This window comes from Symphodus melops (assembly GCF_947650265.1).
Source record: "Symphodus melops genome assembly, chromosome: 13".
NCBI classification, from domain to species: Eukaryota; Metazoa; Chordata; class Actinopteri; order Labriformes; family Labridae; genus Symphodus; species Symphodus melops.
Genome location: NC_136703.1, coordinates 20469926 through 20492410, shown reverse-complemented (window position 1 = coordinate 20492410; position 22485 = coordinate 20469926). Strand labels below are relative to the sequence as shown.

The window sequence follows — 22485 nt, the reverse complement described above, 5'->3', positions numbered from 1 at the left end:
GGTGGCAATAAACTATTATTTCATCTTAATTGGAGCATTTTCCATCCATCCATTGATCCGTTATCTTTACAGTTTATCTCATTATCTCATTGCACTGCACATGGTCCATTACGTTACACAATTTATTTTACAATCCCACTGATAATACGTGAGACTTTAACAAGACTGTAGAAATGAAGTTTGCTGGTCTTGTTTGATGAGCTGCACATACTCACAAACATTATCAAACTGTATTGATACAGAATATTCAAGTAAAATGTGTTCACATTTAGGAAGCTGGAAGCAAAAGGAAAGGTTTGGAATTTTTCTTTCAATGCTAAAAACAATTGGCCATCACTAGCCAGAGCCCGGCTATAGATTGAAACTGAAACATGCTTTGATGCCAAAGTCTTTGCCAGCATGCAGTGCTGTGTATTTAACGTTTGTCTTACACTGGACATGGTTCAGATCTGGAGTTCTTCTTCTATCTGTGTGTCAGAGTGTTTGTGTTGTGTTTTCATTTACTAATGTTTTACACCAAGCTGTTGTATGATTAATAGTTGGGCTCTGTTCCTGTAGAGCTGTTCAGACATGCTGTGCTTGTGATAACTGGCAAGAGAAAGAAACTTAATTCAGCTTTCTTTATTACAAGCTCTCTGAGAGAAGTTAATGATTGACTCTTACATTAAATAAACCATCAATGAGCTGGTGTTGATCCACACAGATTGTTAGATACAGATTCCAACTACAGTTTTTATAAATGACAACAATTGTGCTGTAACTAGCGACAAACACTTAAAGGCAGAACACTGATATTTTGGTTAAATGATCTCGGCAGGTTAGAGAACATTTATGTGAAAGCAAAAAAAAAGAAAAGAAAAGTAAATTAGAACGTAATCTGTCTGATACACAGTTAAGAGTTGCACCACTCAGTTTTTGGGGTCATCACGTGTCATATTCTGCCTGGTTAGTTTGTATGTAGCCTGAGGCAACGTTCACATGGAGGACACTGAGGCTCTGTGGTCACTGAGGCTCCATCTGTTCACACACAGTGGGATATAAGAGCAACATCTTCATTGATGTGACATTCAAATACAGTGTATTAAAAAAACCAAAAAAACAGCCCAATCATTTCCATTAAAATATGGTTTGTAATTTCAAAGGATACACTTTATTTTGGAGTCAAACATTAATGACTCTCACCAGTAGGTGGCAGAATAATCTGTCTGCCAAGAACTCCAAATGAAGTTGATCTGAGTTATGTGAATGCGGTATTTATAGGCTGGATTTTTTATTTTTATTTTGTTGTCTTTAATTAAAGTTGAATGATTTTTTTTCCATTAAACAATAACACAACACATGCCTCCACTGCATGGCATTGACAAAGATTCCACCAAGTCCATCCTGACTTTCAGCTTTTATCTCGGACAAACCTAAATTATGAAAGTGTAAAGGGACCTTTAACATTATTTACTGCCACTTCCAAAGCCTTGACAGCCATCTCTAATGCCACATTTAATAAAAAATCGGTTGTGATGCTGCATCTTTTGTAAAGGTTGAATGCCTTTTTGCAGTTTGCAACTTGTTCCCTTGCTGTATTTTGTTGATGCAGAAAAAGGAGATTCTAATAAAAGAAAATGCAGATTGCTCAAACTGAAAAAAAGAAAAAGACATGCACATCAACACGAATAAAAGTCCACATCTAAAAGACCTGTAGAGGTTACTGCACTGTTAAGCGCTGTTTAATGCTAGGAAGGCCACCTGCAGTTACATTTACATCTGTGGACAGCTGACGTGATGCTACACAGGACAGTGGGCCAGACAGATCCATGGCCCGACGCCCAGAACTGTGCTGCCCAGTCCCGAGGCTCAAACTGTGTCCCAACCTGCTCCTCATATAACCTCTGCAGCCACTTCCAGACAACACACACTCTTTAAAAAGGCACAAGGCAACGTTTCTGATCCCAGCAGCCTCCTATTTATTCCTTATTTGGGTTATGTAACGCGTAGCACATTCCTGATCCATCTGTGATTACACTGAGGTGCGATCACAGATGGATACTTTCATCTGCTGTTAGCTCCATGTTGCCTCACTGTCAGCTTTGTTTACAGATTGTTTTATTGGATTTATGGTTGTTTCAGCCTTTAATGTGTCACTTTCCATGAAAGAATGGTAATGTGTGAACATACATCTTAAGATTAAGTGCATAACAAAACATGTGCGTCTGTATATGTGTATGTGTAGGATGTGTGAAAGAAAGATATGTAATAACTCTCACCTTTAGCAGTAGATATGCACAGAAAGATGTCATTTTTTCTATTTTCCCCCATTTCCCCCTATGTTTCTATGAAGAACAACAGAGTCTGCAAAGATGCAGCTTGTCTTGTAACAGCTCAAATACACAACATTAAAATATTACAACATCCTCATATTTGTTCATTAATAAAAAAGGAGTAGGGATACATGGTTCTGTGAGTATTCTGATGATATGCTTTGGATATATGACTTATTTCAGGACAGCACGTACCTTTTATTCCTAATCCAGAGCTGAATGGAAAATCCTCTGCAGGAGACATATTTGTTGTGCTGTGCTGAGTTGCAGCTTCCCTCCGTGCTTTCATTAGGAGCCCTGTTAGCCCGCTACCCTTCAGCCTGCACTACATCAGCACCTTAACAGGAGACAGACAGCAACATAAATATGAGCAGGAATACTGAACACCTACAAATAACAGTATCTCATCCGCTCGGTGAGAGTTTCCAGCAACATCACACTCTGCCCAGTAATTACCTGTTTCATCCCATGGACATACAGGAGCACAGTTCATTTAGATTTATTTGGCGTTTAAGCTACACAAGGTGTGACTTTGCATTTTAGTGAGACAGAATCACTCTCAGGATCCTGAGTCTATCACCACACTACTCGAGGAGGGCTAATCAAATCCTGCAGCACGCCCAATTTGGATGGATCAGGGTTAAAGGGAGAGCAGAATAATTCATAGACGCCCGAGCTCTGTCTAAGGTGAAGGTAGACGCTGATTATTTATTTATACCTCCTCCCCTCATCAATTCACTAATTAATCCTGCGTATCATTAAGGTTAGTTTCCATTTTATGGTTTGAAATTCATAACATTTTCTCTTAATAAACGCTCTTATGCCTTTGAGTCTCAGTTTTTTGATGTTTTCATTACTTTTAAAAGTGAGAATGCTCTGGGGAAAAACAACTGTCTGTATTTGTTCCAGTCTAGAGGTGAGAAAAATAATGTAAATTCAGCTTGTATAATTAAGAATGTGGCCATTTGCCCTTCCAGCATCTTCTGATTGAGTCGTGATGATGTGGATTTATTCTCTTTGTGCTGAACTCTGCCTGAGAATATACAATTAAAGCTGAAGGTAAAGTCAGAGAATATCCGTGTTACCTTGTGAGTAGCACAGGACAAGCTGTCTCAGTGATTTACTAAAATAACTGCTGACACGCTTTTATTTATTTGACAGTTCCTCATGAATTTTGCACTAACAAGCTCAGGAAAGAAATCACGAGGCTTGCCCAAGTTGTTTTTCCCAGTGCACACTAGTGTAACTGGATGTTCCAGGATGTTAATAGTTTGTTGGAATGGACTCCACTTGTAGACAAGAAATGTGTCTCTTCTTTTTACTTTCTGAGAACCTTCTTTTATTTATTTTTTTAGAAGGGATTACAAGATATGCTTTTGCATATTTTATAACAAAAAAACAAACAAACAAAAAAAAAACACCGCAGGGAGAGAAGGTAAAATCAAAACAATAATACAATCTAAATTCTTCATGAGAACCAAACTTGAGTCACCTTGAACATCAGGCACCAACTATTTTAAATGAACAACAGTTTGAGAGAAATGAGTGCACTGAATGTACCGAGTGTCTTCACCTGTACATAAACAACATGAATAAAGACAGGTGTGCCTCGTTCTCTATATCATTTCATTTATACATCACAAGAACATTTGATGGTGAGCTTTGAGTGGTTGTAAACTATTCCTCATATGTTATATATACATTTGTTATGAAGGTTGGATAAGTCATGAGCCTTTCACGAACTCTGCCAGTTTCCTGAAAATCCTTCACTTGTGGAATGTATAGCTTCAATATCCCAAATATCGCATTCAAAATCACAGATTCAGACTCAGATATGTTCAACTTGGAGTGAACTAATAACACAACAGTACAACATGTAGTATCAAACTGAGAATGTGTTAGCTGTGTGCACTTTAAGGTGAAGCCAAGTAATCTCGTTGTACAATTTGTATAATGACAATAAAGGCATTCTATTCTATTCTATTCTAAACTGAGAATGTACAGGGTATTGATGGGTGGATGGATGGATGCTAATGGATAATTTAGCGTGAAGTGCCACGACTGCAGAGAAAAAAAAAGTTAAAAAGTTAAAAAGTTAAAAAAGTATGAAAATGTTGTTGGATTTTTTTCTCATTTAAAATGTAGCAAAAAGCTCCGACTGTTCTCTCTACACTTTCAGTCTCTTTGGTGTTTTATTGCAAAGTGACAGTGTTCCTCCAATATAAGACACAAAGCATAAAAAAAATCCATTGGATTTCTGAAATCCATCCAATCCAATCAGTTGTTACTGAAGATATGATCTCAAATGTTGGAATGTGTTCAGTGTAACATTGTTCCAGCTGTGGAGCTCCACGGACCTGTGAGAGCACTGAGCCCATCAGGTGAAAGTGCAGCTGAGATGAAGCAGCTGGATCTGCTCCCTTCGTTCATTACTGACAGAGCGCTGCGACTGATTACACTGATGGATCAATAAGTGCAATCAGCGCGGTAATGATCAACATATAAAGAAAAGCGATTCCAATGAACAAGGCGAAATTACCCGAGGGATGATCCGAGGTGATCACTGAACGGTGAACAGTACATAAACGTCGGAGAGCGACGTGCGCGCGCGTGATTGAACTGTGTGTGCGCGTGACATGTATCTGCAGAACTTCACACACACACACACACACACACACACACACACTCACACACACACACACAAGGGAGAGACAGAGAGTGACACACACACTGGATGGGGGTTGGGGGTGGCGGCAGTGGAGCTGAAGATGCGCTAGTCGGCGCCTTCAGAATAAAATTCAATACTTGTGTGCTGTGCAGTAAATGAGAAGACGAGCTCTCTAAACGGAGCCGAATACTGGAAAGGGGCCCCTTCTTTAACTAACTGGGTCTTCAAATCTCCACTAAAGACATGTCAAACCTTTAAAGGACCACACACAACAAATATATTCTGATGTTTTGGGGCTAAAACCACCATATACGACACATGTAAAACGAATGAAACAGGAAACCAACAATGTATAACCGAAATCTTCTCATGAAAAAACTTGTTTATACCCACGTTTTAACAAACTTAAATTAAAACAGCAACTCGTATTTTTCTTTAATCTGGTCTAATTCTACGGGTCAGCATGGATTAATTTATTGATCAGTTTGAAAAAAAATAAAAAATAAAAATAAACTTGAGTGACCATAAATTTGAGTTTTGTAAGCATCAATTTCCTTTTCTGCTTCGGCTCTTTTCTTTTCTTTCTTTTTTTTATTTATTTAATTTTTGAATAATTATCGTGTTGTGGAATGTGTAACCAGTCGTGTCAGTGCTATACACAGCACCTTTCCTGAGAGGACCTCATTTCTGGCGTTCAAAGGAAAAAGGGGGAGAAAGAAGAGCCATAATTTCCAATCTTGCGCGGTGGGTGGGTGGCAGCAAAGAAGCACGAGAGGAGGAAGAAGAAGAAAAGTGGGAAAATCTGTGCAGCCCACCGGAGTCTCATTCAGCACCACTCGCTTCTGGACAGCTTCTGAGCAGCAGCAGCAGCAGCGGCAGGAGCAGCTGAGGAGTTGATCGAGAAACAGGAGATTTGTTTAAAAACCTTAAATCCGGACTATAGGAGTAACAACACATCTGCACACAACCAACAAGTCCATCTATATCAAACGAGCTTTCTTGACTTCCAACATCTGTATTCGCCTTTTTTTCCTTCTCTTTTCTTTAATTCCATTCGTGCCGTGGGTTTGGTGACGCTGGAGGAGGCTAACAGGAGCTGGCGGCGCCAAACAAAGACGCAAAGAGAAAAAAAAGAAGAAATAACAAGAACTTGGCGACATCAGAAGTTAATTTTCAACACTTTAGGATCAGTTGTTTCAGGAACATTTTAAAGGTAAGCATGGTTTTTGGTCTTTCAGATTAACAGCATCAAGGTTTAGGAGCAGAATGATGGTCGTGTATCACATTTACGCAGCTGTGTTGTGGTTTCTGTCTCAGATTGTGCTGTGCAAATATGTTTCTCTGATATTATAGGAATGCTGGTGTGCTTAAAATGGTTTATATTTACATGTGTGTACTTAAAGCATTCTGACGTGACTTTACAACCCTCTGTTGTATCTGTGCGTACGCGTTCTTTGGGGCTGCTGTCCCCATTTGTGCTCAACAGATGAATCACCTTTCACTGACAGGATTTTGGAGGCTAACGTTTCTCGAAGTAAGTGTGTGTGTGGGTAGGGGAGAGCGACTTGACAATACAATGAACCCCTTCATCAGCTGCGGGAGACCCCCACTCTCTCTCTCTGCTTTCCGCTCCACTTGCCTCGTTATAGTTCCCCCCCCCACACACACATGCAAGCAAAACCGAGGCAGCTGTGCCTTTCGTCGCTGCAGAGATGAAGGCAGACGCTCATTTTAAAACTAATACACTTCAGTAAAGACAGGGAAAAGGAAATCCTAAAGGCTCGCCGAAATGCGCGCGCGCGCGCTCCTCCCGGCTGGTTAGTATGAATCCATCTTTACACTGAATCATTTCCCAGAGACGCCCCGGTGGGTCAGATGGTTTCATGACGCCTCACTTCGTTATGCATCACTGTCAGGGAAGGCGTTAATTGCTGCTCATATTTCTGCAGCTCGTAGGCTGTTGAACACAGGATGGTTGTTTATATGTGTTCAAACATTATGTTTTATCACGTGACGATCTTCGTCATGGATTTGATTGGAATGTGTATTAAAAGTATAGGCAGAAACAGTGCAGACATACTGGAGTGATAGGAGGCCTCTTGTTTTGAGATTTCTGCACTTATAGACACGGGGTTGGTTCCGTTCCTTCTTCTCATATTTGTTTTAATTGTCTGGATGATTTTTATTGAGGTTTTTTGTTTTAAATTTCCTTTCTAATATGCCTCTGAATTTCTTCTGAATCCACAATCTACTTCAAACGCACCACTGGATTTCAATTAGTAGATAAATGAAGTGAGGTGAAACTCTACAGTTTCAGAACTCCATTTGATACCAAACAAACAAACAAAAAGTATGAAGACAACAGTTTATATTGTTGTTCCTTAAAAAGCTATTACAATAAGTGCCACTTAAAAACTATTTGCACCATTTCATTTTCTCTTTGCAAAAACAGCCCTAAAACAAGACGTTAGTCACCGATTTTGTCTTTTTTGCATTTACTCTCACAGTGAAAAGACAAGACACTGAGTCTTTGCAGTCCCCCAGAGTCCTGCAGAGCCCATCTCCATCAGCAGTCATCATCCGTGTGCACGAGTAATTAACCAGGCGGATAGACACAGTCTATTTACGCGGCTTACGTCAGGTGGATTGGACACTTCATCATATAAATAATGAAAATGTTCTATTGAGAAGCTTTTAAGACATCCTGAAAAACATGTTTTGGACAACCAATCCATAATCATGAGGAGTTTTTATCGGTAGCCTTTATCTGAGCATTTTTGTAGTTAATGATTTGGATGTTCTCTATGCTCTGATTCATGCTCCCTGAAGTTACAACTTTACAACACTTGCAGCTCTATCTTTTCTAATTTTGCATTCCCTCATATGATCTTTTTCTCCATAAGAATCCCCCCAGCGTTGCACAACCCCCAAACATGATCGACCACCTAAATGTCTGTTTGCTCTCGCTTATTGAGGTCCAGTTCAGGCCTTAGGTCATTTAAGGCTCTGCCAATCAGGGGAGGGAATTGTAGGCGGTCTGGGACAAACTGCTTTCCCCAGAGGCCTCTATCAGGGCACAATTACGACACAATTTATTGTTGACAGACTTCCTTAAAGGGCTTGAAACAGAAAATAAAAGTCTTAAAAGGGAGACCTGAACAGTATTCTGGAACTTTATAATGAAACTGGACTTTATTCAATATATTTCTTCATTAACAGCTTCGTCCCAGAAACACAGAAAAGGTCTCATTAAGATGCAATGCTTGGAAGAGCTCCAACAAACAGAATGACTGTCAGCACAAAGCTTGTTACTTGTAACCTTTCCATCCAAATGAGTATCCTTGTACTTTAATCTGTTCCACACCTAATAATGTTCCTCTTGTACCCAGAAAATCACTCAGGATATGTTTACTGTCATTTCCTCCCTCTTTGGTAATTCATTTTCCATGCTGCGGTGAGTTAGTGTGACATTATAGGAACAGGCCCTGATAAATTATTTTCTTCTGTCGGCTTCTTTTTCCTTTCAGACCTGACGTCAGCGCTCAAATTCACAGGAATCAAGACAGACAGACCGAAAGGCGGATAATTGTTCTCTTGTCTGTGTTGAGGGAGTTTTCGATATCCATTCCTCTGTTGTTCCTTATCACTGCCTCTTAATCGCAAACTGTCCACACTCTGGATCGCCTCCTCCTGGCCGCCCATCTGTTTGGTGGTGTATGTGTGTGTGTGTGTGTGTTTGTGTGTGTGTGGCGGGGGCTGTCTGTGTCTTTGCTGACCACAGTCAGATGATCTCCATAACCACCACAGATCCATTCCTCACACTCTCAACACAATCCTATTTTCCAAACTGCTGATTCTTCTTCTTCTCTCTGATCTTTTAACAAGCTTTCCTCTTTATAGGGCTTTGTCATTTCTGCCACATGTGTCTTTTGCTGAAATAACTTCATTTCAGGCTCGGGATTGCAGAAACGTGTACGTCGTTTGGCGCAAAAAGTTTGAAAGAGGTGAAAACCTCTAGCCTATAAATCCCCATGCTGCAGGTAAACTCTCCCCTCACAGTCAGAGTGTTTCTGCGACCCGCCTACACGTTGGACGTCTTCATTAGACGCCTGTTGACACTAATCAGAGGTGACATCCACGAGCACTCAGGTTAATTTACAAGATTTACAACACAAACAATAGAGCAAATAATCTTTCCATCCCACCCAGGTATTCCTCATCCTAATAGAGACACATGCGACAGGGTGTCAAATTAATCTTCGTTTCATAAAGGTTATAATGCTGCATGCTGTCCTCAGCAGAACTGCATCTCAAACTTTAAAAAGTTGTCCCACTTGACAGGCAGTTTATTCTAATGATTCAGGAGCAGAGTAAACCTCTTTTACTTTGACATGTGGTGTAACTCAGACAGTGTGATGTTTCAGTGAGATAAAAAGCGAGTGCTGACAGTTAAGAGTTCAGAGAAGAAGTAACTTTTGTCTTGTTGATACATGGCGGCAACGCGAGCTAGTTCCTCTTAGTGCTGTATTCAAAATGCAGGATGATTATTATGATAATTACAAACTACGAATATCACAAGTAGTGAAGCAACAGAAAATGTAAAATCATGCTTTTTTTGACTAGGGGATAATTGTGTTGCTACTATTGCTGTCATTGACTGCAAATGACATCACCTGTTCAATACTTCCCTTTACATTAATGTCTTCCTCTCTATTTCCTGGTTCACTTCCTCAATTATATGGCTTTACTCTGAACAGTCAGGAATAGTTAAAAATGAGTGTTTCCAAAAATGTATGGAGAGATAGTTCTGATAGGGCAGGCCTCTCATGTACAGAGGCTACAGTATAGGCACCAGTTGCTGGTTCGACTCCCGGAGTGTGACCATTTGCTGCATATCATCCCCCGATCTATTCTCCACACTTTAGCTTTCTCTCTTCAAATGTCATATTGAAATAAAAAAAAAGCAGATAGCAGATAGAAAAACAATGTAAGACGATGAAAGAAGCTTTCAAATAAAACAGTTATTTCAATTTACATTCCCTAAAAGTGTGAAGATGTATAAACTCATTCAATCCCACCCCTTCACCATGAATCATCCTGGCAGTTTGTTATTTTTTATGCAATAAAGTAACGTCAAAGTAAGGTGGATTTTTTTTAAGGAGTTGTTATAACTTAGGCTTTATTTCAGTGTAAACACGTTTTAGTAAATTATCATTTGATCAGCTGCTGGAAACACTGCTTGGCTTACTAAGTTTTAGCTGAAAGATATTTAAGCTACTCAGTGGTTAATGTGTTTCCAAGGCAACATAAGTTATGCAGATTTTTTTTCTTTTTCCAGGCACACATTTGTGACCCACTGAAAACAGATTCACGACCCACTTTTGGGACCCAACCCACTAGTTGAAAACCAATGGCCTAAACTGTAACGTTTTGTCACAGATGTTTTTATTAAGCAGAGTGTCGGACATTTAAAGTTTTCGGACACAGGGTTCGGGGCCATTGAGCAAGGCACCAAACCCCAAACTGCTCTGGAGGGCTCGCTGTGGGCAGCCCCCTCGCTCTGAGACTTCTCCATTAATGCACATCACTAATCCTGTTTGTCCATGAGTGTGTTATTTCAGCCTATGTGTGTGTTCATTTTCACTAAACAGAGTGTAAACCGAATTTCCCCTTGTGGGAATAACAAAGTATGAATTATTATTATTATTATAAAGAAATACTTAATTTACAAAACTGCCTGCAAGTGTTTGTGTTTTACAAAGGAGCCCTCTTTTCCATTGATATTCACAATGTGTAAGTCGAGGCATTTTCCCACACTTGTCGATGTAAAGATCTGCTCATGAATAAATATGAGCATGCCTTCAGCCTATAGAGAGCTGGCTTATAAACTCCAACCAAGTGCCTTGAAACTTAATCTGTGAATCAGATTTTGAAGCTTCTAAAAAAGCTGCCTCGACTACTGCTTCAGAGGAAACTTTTGATTGTGATGATTGTAAAAGGGGATGGCTGTGAAAAAGTGAATGTATCAGCTGGTAAAGTTCAGATTGATTGGGCTGGAAAAAGAAGTGTGAGCCACGAGTGTAGAAATGAGTGGGCAAATTATCCCCTCTCCTCCCATGATGCATGACTTCAGGGCTGGTTTCTTTGAGCGGCGACAGACCACTCCAGATTAGTTCTTGTTCTGCACACCAGAGCTTGGCAGAAATCTCCTGCCAGCAGCAGCGGGAAAGCACAGCCGAGTTCCTAAATCGTGCAGTCAACAGCCACCCGGCTCCGTCTGCACCACTCCTGGACTTGATTACAATTTGTGTGCCACAGTGGCTGGCTCATGGAAATATTCAATTATACGTGCAGTTGGACTGGATGGTTTACTGCAGGGATTAAGAGTCTTTTACCCGAAAAAAATGTATTAAAAAATGGTGTGTTAAGGAAGTGACAGGTTGTTAGAGAGACAACCAATCCTCTAAAACATTGTCCTCCAAATCCCTCCTCTGTTACTCTCAACAGTGAACATTTAAAGATCCAACACTTAGATCCAATTTTCTCATTAGCCTGCCAGCGCCTTTGAGATAGATGGATGCAAACAGCCTTCGTCCTATAACCTATACAATGGTTCGAAGACCAATATTGGTATCAAAGACAATAGACATGATTAATTGCAATCCCATGCTTCCCTTGTTTGGCCCAGGTCCACAATCGAACACCAACAAAGCATTACAGGAAGCTTAGGACAAATATGAGGAAGTACAACGTCACTGTTTCTCCGCAAAGTCCATTGGCATCAGGATCTTTACCTCAGGTTACTGTTGTTGATTGGCTGGCACAAATGAACTCAAGTGCCATACGACATAAAAATCAATTAAGAAATCAAGAAAAGATGCAGGATAATGCCTCCAGCATCTTTGTCAATATTGAGCAAAGAAATAATATTTCCATCCTCGAAAAACACCCCCCGAGTTTTATGTAACAACATTGAATTGTTAGGGGATACTGCCATTAGAGGCTTAAGTTGTCTCACTTGGATGTGTTTTGCTTGATAATGGGCCTGTAGGGCTACTCTGTGCACCGCAGGTCCACTTAATGCTGTGCTGATCTGTTCAAGCCCATTACTCAGAGAATCCTTGTCATTGCCCTTGCCCTTCTTCAGTACCACACTTCAGCTCTCCCGTAATGGGATGTCTGTATTTACAGCAAGCCCTGATTACTAATGCAAGGGCGGCAGTATGGAATGTGTCTACCACTCCCAGCTTTCATGTCTGACACCTGTAAGCAGGGTATTAAAGGCAGTTACTCATATTGCAAATGTGCAGACACACAGAGGCAGATTTGGTGGGCTGCCTGAGCAGCGTTCACTATCTCGGAGAAACAGAAACATGTACACGACAAAAGCGAGTAAATAAACTACGTATAAATATATGAAATATTACCTGTAGGAGGAATATCTAAGCTAGGTAGTGATGAAGAAGTGACAGTTTGCAGAAGCAAAGCAAATCCTGCATAATGATGTGTCAAAAAACGCTGGTCTTATTTTGCCCATTTTGTTTTTCTTCAGTATGGAAGCCTGCAGTTCTTTTTCTTTGAACTCTCAAACAGTGTAAGAGGTGAACGTCGCCTTTTGATTGGCTAGGACCTGTTTGCCTTGGGTGACCCTGCTGGGGGCATAAAGCCCCTGACAACATAGCTCCTAGGATCATTCGGGTGCTCAAACTCCCCCACCACGATAAGGTAGCAGTTCAGGGGGAGTTAAAAAGTAAAAGATATCCATTAAGTGTTAGTATGTTGATTAAAAAGCTTCTCACTAGCATGTTTCTCGCTCAAAATGTATAACAATTTATCATCAATTCTAAGTGAAGGGGTTCAAATCTAAGTCCAAGTGCTACCTGTATGCAGGAAACAGGAAAAACATGGTGTACGTGATCGTATGCATCTCAAAGTTTGCTTTTGCTGAGAACGGACCAGGGGTATCTCCTGCAAATTTGTCATGTGGACAGAGACAGGCGTCTGTTTGATACCTCCTACTCCCCGCCTGACTTGCAGACTGTGTTCCATCTTTGTTTACAGCCTGGCTGTGATAGGATTTCTGTAGACTTTACTTAGTCAATACAAACACTGTTATAGACCCCAGCTGCTTCATAACTTGCACGCAGGCGCAAACACAGCAGGACGACTAGAATGCCTCTGGGTGCTCTTCTTCTCTGGTTGTCTTATCCATGTAGAGGAATATCAGTGCATTTCACATATCAAGACGTTTCACAAGATTTGTCTCTCGTTAGGCCACCAACACACTGTTGGCTTTAACAACCAGAATATGGACACTCTCTGTTAAAAATGTCGCATGGAAGGGCCATATATTTGAACAAATCCAGCTGCAGTGTTCTTGAACAGGACAAAATGTTTCATGATTACGTGAAGGGACAACGTATGAGAGAGTTTTACTGACTATCGGTCTTCTCCCTATCAATCCTACTTAGTTGAAGTGGAGCAAAGCTCAGCCTTATTGTTCCTTTACAAAAGTGTTATTTCAGCCTCCTTGACACAAAAATGATTTAAAAAAAGTGAGATGAAATCCCACAAACAGGGCACACAGAGAGTAATGTATTACCTTCAAATTGTCACACTATTCTGTTTTTACAGCCATAACAGCCAAAGAGTGACTGAGTTTGAATTATTTACCTTTTTCTAGGCACTCATATCTTTGATTCTGATACATGTTCGTGTTATGACTACAGCTGCCGTGTGTTTCTCTTTAGACTTAACCAAGCAAGGCACATGCCAGGACCAGTTAGTGTCTTAAAACCCATCACCTATTGTCTAAAGATGTTTATGCCTCTGGGAGTCGTGGTCCTTTTGCAATATTTGCATAATTTGCAGAAGTTCAAAAGTCAGTATAGGGACACATTTCGTAGATGCTCTGTTGGTAAAGTCAATCAGCATTTAGATTGTTTATTAACCTAATATTTGCAAGAACACTGAAAAACATGACTAGTGGCTGTAAGGTGGATTAGTGAGAGAGTTCCCAGCATGGGAAAGTTTAATGTCCCCGACAACCACTGTAGTCTCATTTAGCCACTTGTTAGCAACCGTCGTTTTAAATACGCGGGTCTTAGCTAATGTAATCTCGCTTAACAAAACGTCAACATCTCTTAAGCTTGTGTTAACCACAGACCTTGTTCCAGGCGTCTAACCACAAACACAGTCAAAATCCCCATTGACTTTTAGAGTTTAGAACCCATGGCGCTAAAATGCTAACTCACTTCTGGGCTTTAGGACTCATTCCTGTGCCAGTCAATTCATCGGTGTTTAGGTCCAATAACTTTTTTAACCTGCAAACCTAAATGATAGTTTTCAATAGTACTGTGACTAGAAACAAAAAAAAGTAGTAAACTTTTGACCCAAAAAATGAACATTTCACCTACAGATTCTGGAATTGAAAGCAAATTACGTGGATAGACATGGGTGGGAAATAGCTAACGCTAGAGACCTTTTTTGCATGTGCAGTTTTAAAGTTATTGTAGTGTTTGAATGTTTTGGCTCATCTTTTTTTATGGAGTTTGTTTAATGACTATGTAGTTTGTCTTTTAGCCCCTTCAAACATGTTGAGTGAGCCAAACTCTATTTTCTTCTGTCTGTCAAACTCTAAGCAGTGTGAGTTTTCAGCCTCACGTGTTGTCTTCCCACAGTCAACACTCCTCACACAGTTTGAGGCCATCACACCCCCAAAAAGGATTATAGAGTCTGAGAGAGTTCAGTGCTTGGGGCTTATGGGAACATCAAAACTGGGCGAGTCTGCTTTATAGCTGTTTTAGTTTTAGTTGTGCTGGATTTGTGAAGCGCCTCCTTGCATTTGCCAGGTCAGATTTGTCTTTTTGTTGCCAACTGTAAGCTCTTATTTCAACCTTCCTTCCTTAATGTTTGAATTTTGGGTCCTATCCCAGTTGCTTTGTGCCTGAATTTAAAAAAAAGAAGAGCTATTTAGATGAAGGCTTGCTTTTACACGTGTAGATAGATAGATAGATAGATAGATACTTTATTGATCCCGAGGGAAATTCAAGCTCCTAGATCATTTCCTTCCTATAACACACAAAAGATTCCATTTGAGGTTGGTTTTTAATGCTATGTGCTGATAAGTCTGGGTATCAACTTAAAATGAAAACCAAAATAGCAGTGGCTCTCAGACGCTCTAATTAGGGCTGCGGTGTGAACAAAAGGCCATCCTTCCAGGTGTACTGTGTGAGCTCTCTAACAGCCATCACAGAGTGCAACAGCAGCCACCCGTACAGACTCTATTCAGGCTTTCTAATGAAATGCTTCATCTCTGTCATCAGACTGCGATTTTCACGATCTATTAAACCTCTTGCATTCATGCACTGTTATGCATTACGTGCCTTTGACTTCTACTATACCGATGCATTGTTTTAATTATAAAGCAGTGGGGACTCTTTGCTGTGGCTACATCATACAGCTGTTTGATGGATTTTTTGTTCTTAGGAGCTTAAGTTGACATCCCTCCGTGCAAACTGAGCTGATTGAATATCAGAGGCCAACATTAAAATATGAGCATGACTTCTTTTTTCTTTGATGTTAATGTGTTTGCAGGCTTTTGAATCCACCAAGTCTAACACACGTCCTCTAATGTTGCAATGCACAAAAATGACCACAGGGTTGAACTCAGGAATAATCTCCTCCAACAGAGTACTAGCGCTGCATGTAATGCCATAGCTTAGATGTTTATTGGAATTTGGACCAATGTATTTGCCCACAAGGTACACAATAAATCACAACTTTCCAGCTACTAAGATTAGTGTGACAACTTGGGCAGCCCAAAATAAGACTTTGCGAGCTACAGTGTTGTTTTAATGAGGCTGAATATCAACAGAAGAAAGTCAAGGCAACAACCTTATTTGATGTCATTTGTTAACTGCTGTGGTGGAAAGTAAGTAGAATCACTCTAAGTGCTGTATGGAAGAATGATTTTGAGGAACTGGTACTTTACTGGAGTATTTCCACTCGATGTCACCTCTAATCTATTTCAGAGGGAAGCAGTTCATGCTTGGTTTAAACTTAAAAAAAATCAAACATCCCTGGTTAGTTTGAACCAGAGTTATTGAACCTATTGGACACAAATTAATGACAGGATAGGCTGATTGCCAGTGACTCCAAATATGACAAAGGACTGACAGAGAGGAAGTACTGTTGTGATATATAACCAGAATGTCTTAAACAGCAGTTTATCATTTTAAAAAGGTTATAGTCGTTTTTTTTTTTTGGTTAAATTTATATATGTCTCACTTCAAGTCATTCAGACGTGAAAAAAACTGTACGTAAGTTATTTGTTTCTTCTGTTCGTCGAACTTGTGACAGAATGAGAGTGTTATACAGCCTTTTGTTTACATCAAAGTCTCCAAATATTCAACAGTATATACACAACACATTAAGAGTGACTACTTATGAATGCCAAAATGAAGTGTCATATTTTTTTATTTTCACCCCATTAATACATTTTTGAGCATAGTTGTCAAAAAGCTAGAGGTATTTCCTTTGTTAAGAATAATTCAATACCCTCCCGCACACCCTTCAGCCCGCTCTGACAGCGATCCATGGGGAATTAAAGCACTTAACAGATCAGAGACTGTCTTTTTGATTTATTGAAGTATTTTTTTTAATTAGACTTTTTGATCATTTTGCAGTTGTCAATGAATGACTCTAACTGTTGCAGAGCACCCTTTGTGTTCAGTCCATCCAACATGAAGATTCGCTTCTTTTCTTTGTTATATATTGATGTTTAAATGACGGTCTTCGTTGTTTTTTTTAAAAATCTCCATAAACTGATTCATATGTTTCCATTTATAACATGTTTGTAGTCAGAGCTGTGTTGATCAATGTTTCAGTTGGCTTTGGTGTGTGCAGGGAAAACAGCCCGAATGGAGACCACAGCAGTCTCTGAAAAAAGCCATACCGGCTCTAATACGTGGTAATATGATATAGATAACTGATAACAGATATATGCAGGAAATGCAGGTAGCAATCCATAATAGATCAAACATTTTAACTTGAGTGACAAATCTGCTTGACGATATAATGCCATAAAGAACGGCAATAAGTGTTCAGATTCCCAGACTCCCTGAAACTCACCATAAGGATGGATCACATCCTAATTTTAAAAAAAGAAAGCCTTTTAATAATTGATTTCTTCTCACCTTGAGAACAGACTTGAAGAAAGTTTGCATTTTAAGTTTTTTTTTTTACGAATCAACATCATGTTTTTATATAGGTACACTTAAGAACCGCATGTAAACCACAAGAAGTCAGGTTCAGTGAAGCCCATTTGTAACTATCATCTGCTGTTGAACTGAGACTAATAAAAGACAGATGACTGGGTGCTATACGCCGCGATGTAATGAATAAAAAGATGACGTAAACACCTCATGGAAAAGGAAGTCTTGGCTGGAAGTGGTTTAATGCTAACTGCTGGCTTCACTGGAAATACTGAAACGTTGTCGTTGTTATTGTCAGCGTCAAATCTCATCCATCAGTTGATGATGAAAGCTGAAAGATTCTGAAATTGGGTTTTTGTAGCTAATTAAGTTAAACAAGCAATATGAAGACATCACATTGCACTCTAACAAGTTCTGATGAGCATTTAAACATTTAGTTTGATCAATTATACACTCAATAATAGATAAATCAAGAGAATAAGAAAACAGCTGATGTTATCTGTGGCATGACATCCTTATGAAATATGTAAAACTTTCATTCATCACATTTTTTTTGAGTGGGGGGGGAGAGGACTTAACTTTAGGAAACCAAGAAAACCACTATCAATATTTAATGATGATGAACAACAAGTATTAGAAACTTTGGATTAAACACTTTAAAAAGGAAGAAAGACTGCAATGGTTACACTGAAATATCTACCTGTGTGTTGAGCTGAATGTGTAATGACAGTATTGGTTAACAGACCCCATCCAGCAGAGGCTCTGCAGATAGAGGCGTGTGCTCCCTGGAGCTCAGTGAGTGGGAAGCTCAGGATCATTAGAGGCTAATGTCAGCCTGGTGAGGTCAGCTGCTGCAGTGATGAAAACATACAACCTCAAAGGAACACATAACAAGCTTAGAGGCAACGTCTCTTCATGTTGTATACAGTGTTTGGTTAAATCCTCCTACCGCCAATCCATAGTCTCGATGAACTGCTATCAAAAGATTTACATGTTTTACCTTCCTTTTTGTCTACAAAGAGGGATTTCAAAATAAAACTGAATGAAAGCTCCAATTATGATTTGGTTTAATTGGGAATGATCTATGAGTGCAACCAAAATGTAGGTGTTAGTAACCTCTTTACTTCATAAACTGATGGAAGTCATCAAAACATGATCAATGCCTACTTTGTTTGATTCATTGTCCAATCAAAAAGGTTAAGTATTTGCTGGTTCTAGCATGGACAATTTAAAGAATTTGCTACTCTTTGTTTTCTTCAACATAACTGTCTAAATTATTCAGCTATTAGTGTCGAGTATAGCTAGCAAACGTTTCCATAACTGTATTGACAATCAGGGCCAAGAGCTTATTTAAGTGTGCTAGTTATTGTTCCTAGTATCCTTAGTTGCAGGAATACACTTGGAGTTGAAAGATGGCAGCCACAGTGTTAACGGTTTGTCATCAGGTTTAAAACTGTCTTTTGTTAGGTTGACTAAAAGTTAGGCTGAGACAGGATTTCCAGCATGGCGGCTACTCAGGCTTCATCCATTAATATTTACAGCCTATGGTTATCTAGACTATCTATGGAAATAAACATGTATCAATAGCTAATTTATTTATAGGCACACACTGGAAGGGGAGTGAGCATTTTAGCTCAGCCAGACAGTCCTCTGAGAATATCTATCACAATCACATCTCACTTTCAATCTCTGACAATCCTCTCATCTTCTCATTGTCTCGAGCAAATCTGCTGCAGTGCTATGACATGGCTTTAATGGGGGGAAAAAAGGCTGAACCCCTTTGCAAATGTTTACACACCCTTGAGTCCTCATCTTTAGCTGCCATAAAGAACATAGTTAAAACAACTTGATAGACCGGTAATTTTAAATGAGACTGCGTGCCCATTGGAGGATCTGTCTTCATTAGAAGCAGATCTGCAGATACTTTCTATTAGCTCTCTATCAAGATGGGAAGACAGTGAGGAGGAAATTACACATGTCACAGGAAAAATGTGGGCAGTCCACCGCTAAGCTCAACGGAGGATGAAAAGCCCTAATCAACGACATGGAATGGCAGTGACAGGACACGATGATCGCCCTGTGCGTCTCTATTTAGGAGATTGTATCCAGCTTCAGACAGGTTGACACCAGCACTGCTTCTCATCTTACCTATCCAGTATTTTTTAATCAAAGGCCTTTTCCATATTTTGGTCATTATTCTTTGATCTCATCTGCTCGAATAACACTCTCTGTTCTTTGAAAGATAACAGCGGCATAGCAAGCCCCCAGAGGAGCATAAACACAACTTGCCAAAATGGTTAAGCAATGACTTTCTGAATTGAAGAATTAAAAATATCAAAAGGACGTTTCCGTGTACAATCCCGTCATGAATTTTAAAGGTCATGATAAGGCTTAGAAACAAAATGCTCTGTTATGTTTTCATATCTATTTTCAGTGTTTCTCTCAATGACGTGGTGCTTTATAAACAGCGTTCCTCCCAGTACTCGTCTGCTGTATCTGAAGGAGAGTCCTTTATGAACAAGAAAAAAAGCTCTCCAAAGAAGTGAAAGCTTCATTATTGTTGCCTGACCTTCAAAGTCAACCTCAGCTCTCAGCAGTGCTTTCCATTTGGAAGAAAATGAGTCTCAGTGCTAATCTACATGCATGATAAAAGAGAAAAGAAACATCACTATAGTAATCCTTGTGTTGCCCTATACTCAGCTGTAGTTTCATCTGTTTCCACGGTTACTGGTCATACCCTCCTGTTCTTTTGTCATTTTTTTCCCTTCATGGGACACTAGCTGATAAATAACTTTATTTAATACCGCTGGTCCTCTGAGGAAAACAAGGAGCTGATGTAGTCATGTGGCTCTTAAGTGAAAAGGGGGTTTAATGTTAAAAGAATTGTATGCTGTCAGCATACAGTTAAACACTGTCTTAAAAAAAAATGACATTGTGTGTCAACAACTACCAATGGCCAACTTCAGAGCACTTCTTTAATTCAGGACTTTTGTCATATAAAAAGTACAACTTGGATGAAGAGTTAAAAAAGGGACTGTGATAGGTGAAACAGAACCAGAGATGTCTTCTTTATTCAAAGACAAACAAACCCTAATGTGTTGCCCTGGTACCTACATTACCCACAATGCACCTTATCTAAGAACAGCACAGAATGAGCAGCTACTAGTGCCCCTGAGACGTTAGCAGCTTAAGGAGGATGCTACGTAGGATCGATACTGTCATGTTAAAACTTCACTCATAACTAACGCTGACATCACTTGAGGTGAGAAGTTTATATGATCAGATCCACAAAGGCCTACGCAATGTGGTCCGAAGAGGAGCTGAAAAAATTCTGATGACATAATTTACATAAGCAAAACTACATTTCTGTTGGGCAGTGGGCCCATCAGAGAATAAACCTTCATGGCAGGAGAAACTCCTGCGGGTGAAGTCCGTAAGAACATATCCAGAGCCTTCGGGTAATCTCAAGAGTTTTTCCGGAGATTTCCGAATGTGTGAAAAGGGTTAAACATTCTAAGTGATAATTTTTAAACTCAACATGTCTTTTTGTATTGCGAAATTCACTACTCCTAAAGTATGCGTTGATATTATTTCGAACGTCTAACATGTCAAAGAGATTCTATAATCAAATACGACTTGGATTATGTGAAATATAAAAGTTTGATATAGGTCAGCTGATTTCAGTTGAAACATCAGTATTACTGCTGTATTCACCCCCACGCTTTGAGCATAAAACCATTAGCAGATTAAATTTGAGTCGTTTGCACACTGGAAATTATTTCTAAATCTTTGAGGCAAGGTTTCAAACAAAAAAACGAAATAATCAAAGCTTCTCTTGTTCCAGCCTTTGACTGTGAGATTTTACAGCCTTTTTTTTTCAGTTATCACATATTTAGTCCTGAAGGTCAGAAGAAACAACACATTAAAGGATATCGACCTGGGCTCTGGGTAAATGTGATAAATAAGCTTTAAAGAAACATTTGTGTGTTTTATTATTTCTGAGTATTGTGTAAACATTGGACGTTGTTGAGCATAGAGAAGGGAATAGGAAGCTGTTTTGTTTCTTAGTTGCTGATCAGTTTCAGATGTTTGTTTTCTTTAAGACAACAGCGTGAACTTTATTGAGCAGATTTTATTTTATAAACAGCATCATGTTGTTGTGTGCTTTTAAGTGAGCAGTAGTAGTGTTTAAATCAGAGTCAATGCAATCCTAAGGGTATGCAGGATGTGTTTGAATGGACATCCCTCAAAACTTAACTACTTAGGTGAAATAAAAAACCTGTTGTTCAAACAAATCCTTTTTTAATTGGGAGGGGATTCCCTTTTTCTATTCTTGTAAAATTGTTTGTTATAATTTTTAAGTATGAGCCTTTTTGTATTCATGTTCGTGTACATAAAACATTACGTGGGTATATTTAGATAATTATGTTCTGTAAGATAAAAAAAACAACTACTTAATTCTCTTCCTTCCTTGTGTCCTTGCACATTTAAGAGTTTATGAATGTGATGTTAATTTGCTAAATTTAGCCAAAAGGCTGGTTTTCATTGCTTGATGTTAATTGATTTAATAAAAAACCCAAGCAAGATAAAAAGCAGAAGAGATACATATCTAGATAAGTATATATAGGATATGATCAGATGAATAATAAATAATACATCTATACTGCAGCTCTGGCATTAAACCACATCTTACTGAATGCTGTATTTTTTTAAATATAATAATAAGACATGCCTGGTATATCAAAGCTTCTGCTTCTGTGCATATTTTAGTTTGTGCCCAGGGTTATGTAATGAGGTTTGTCACCAGGGGTTGTGCTGACACGGGGGACCCTGCTCTCCTCTCTGAGGAAGTGCCAACAAAGAAAACCTGGGGTTATATGGAGACGGCAGGGAGTGTAAACGCCTGCTCGCTAAATCCCTGAAGCTTTATTTGAGAATGAATGATCAGGAATGAATACGGCATCTGTACAAAAGGCAGAGAAACTGGAGTTGCAGGACAACAACGCACAGGCTGAACATAGACTTAAGGGTTTATACTGTCCCTGTCTACTTTCTACTGACCTTTGCACGAAAGAGCCTGCAGAAATGTGTGTTCCTGCGGTGTCAGGCTATTGGTTTTTCAGGGGAAACATATCAGCATGGCACAGTGACACTTGTCATCATGCTCGTCGGGCTGGAAGCGGTGATGGGGCGATACGGAGAGTTCATGACAGTCTGTCGCATGTCTCACCCGGGTGCCTTCAGTGATTAAAAATGGCAGAGCACTTACAGCCTAAACCACAACACTCTT

The 22485-nt window shown here is 39.5% G+C and overlaps 1 protein-coding gene across 1 annotated transcript in view; it reads left to right on the top strand.

The window, feature by feature from the left end:
- Positions 1-5647: 5647 nt before the first annotated feature.
- The window catches only part of LOC306833982 (metabotropic glutamate receptor 4-like), a 164965-nt gene continuing 148127 nt past the window's right edge, over positions 5648-22485 (top strand). The window contains exon 1 of the mRNA XM_079359682.1: positions 5648-6193. The gene's annotated coding sequence lies outside the window, so the exon portion shown is untranslated. The remainder of the gene's footprint in view (positions 6194-22485) is intronic.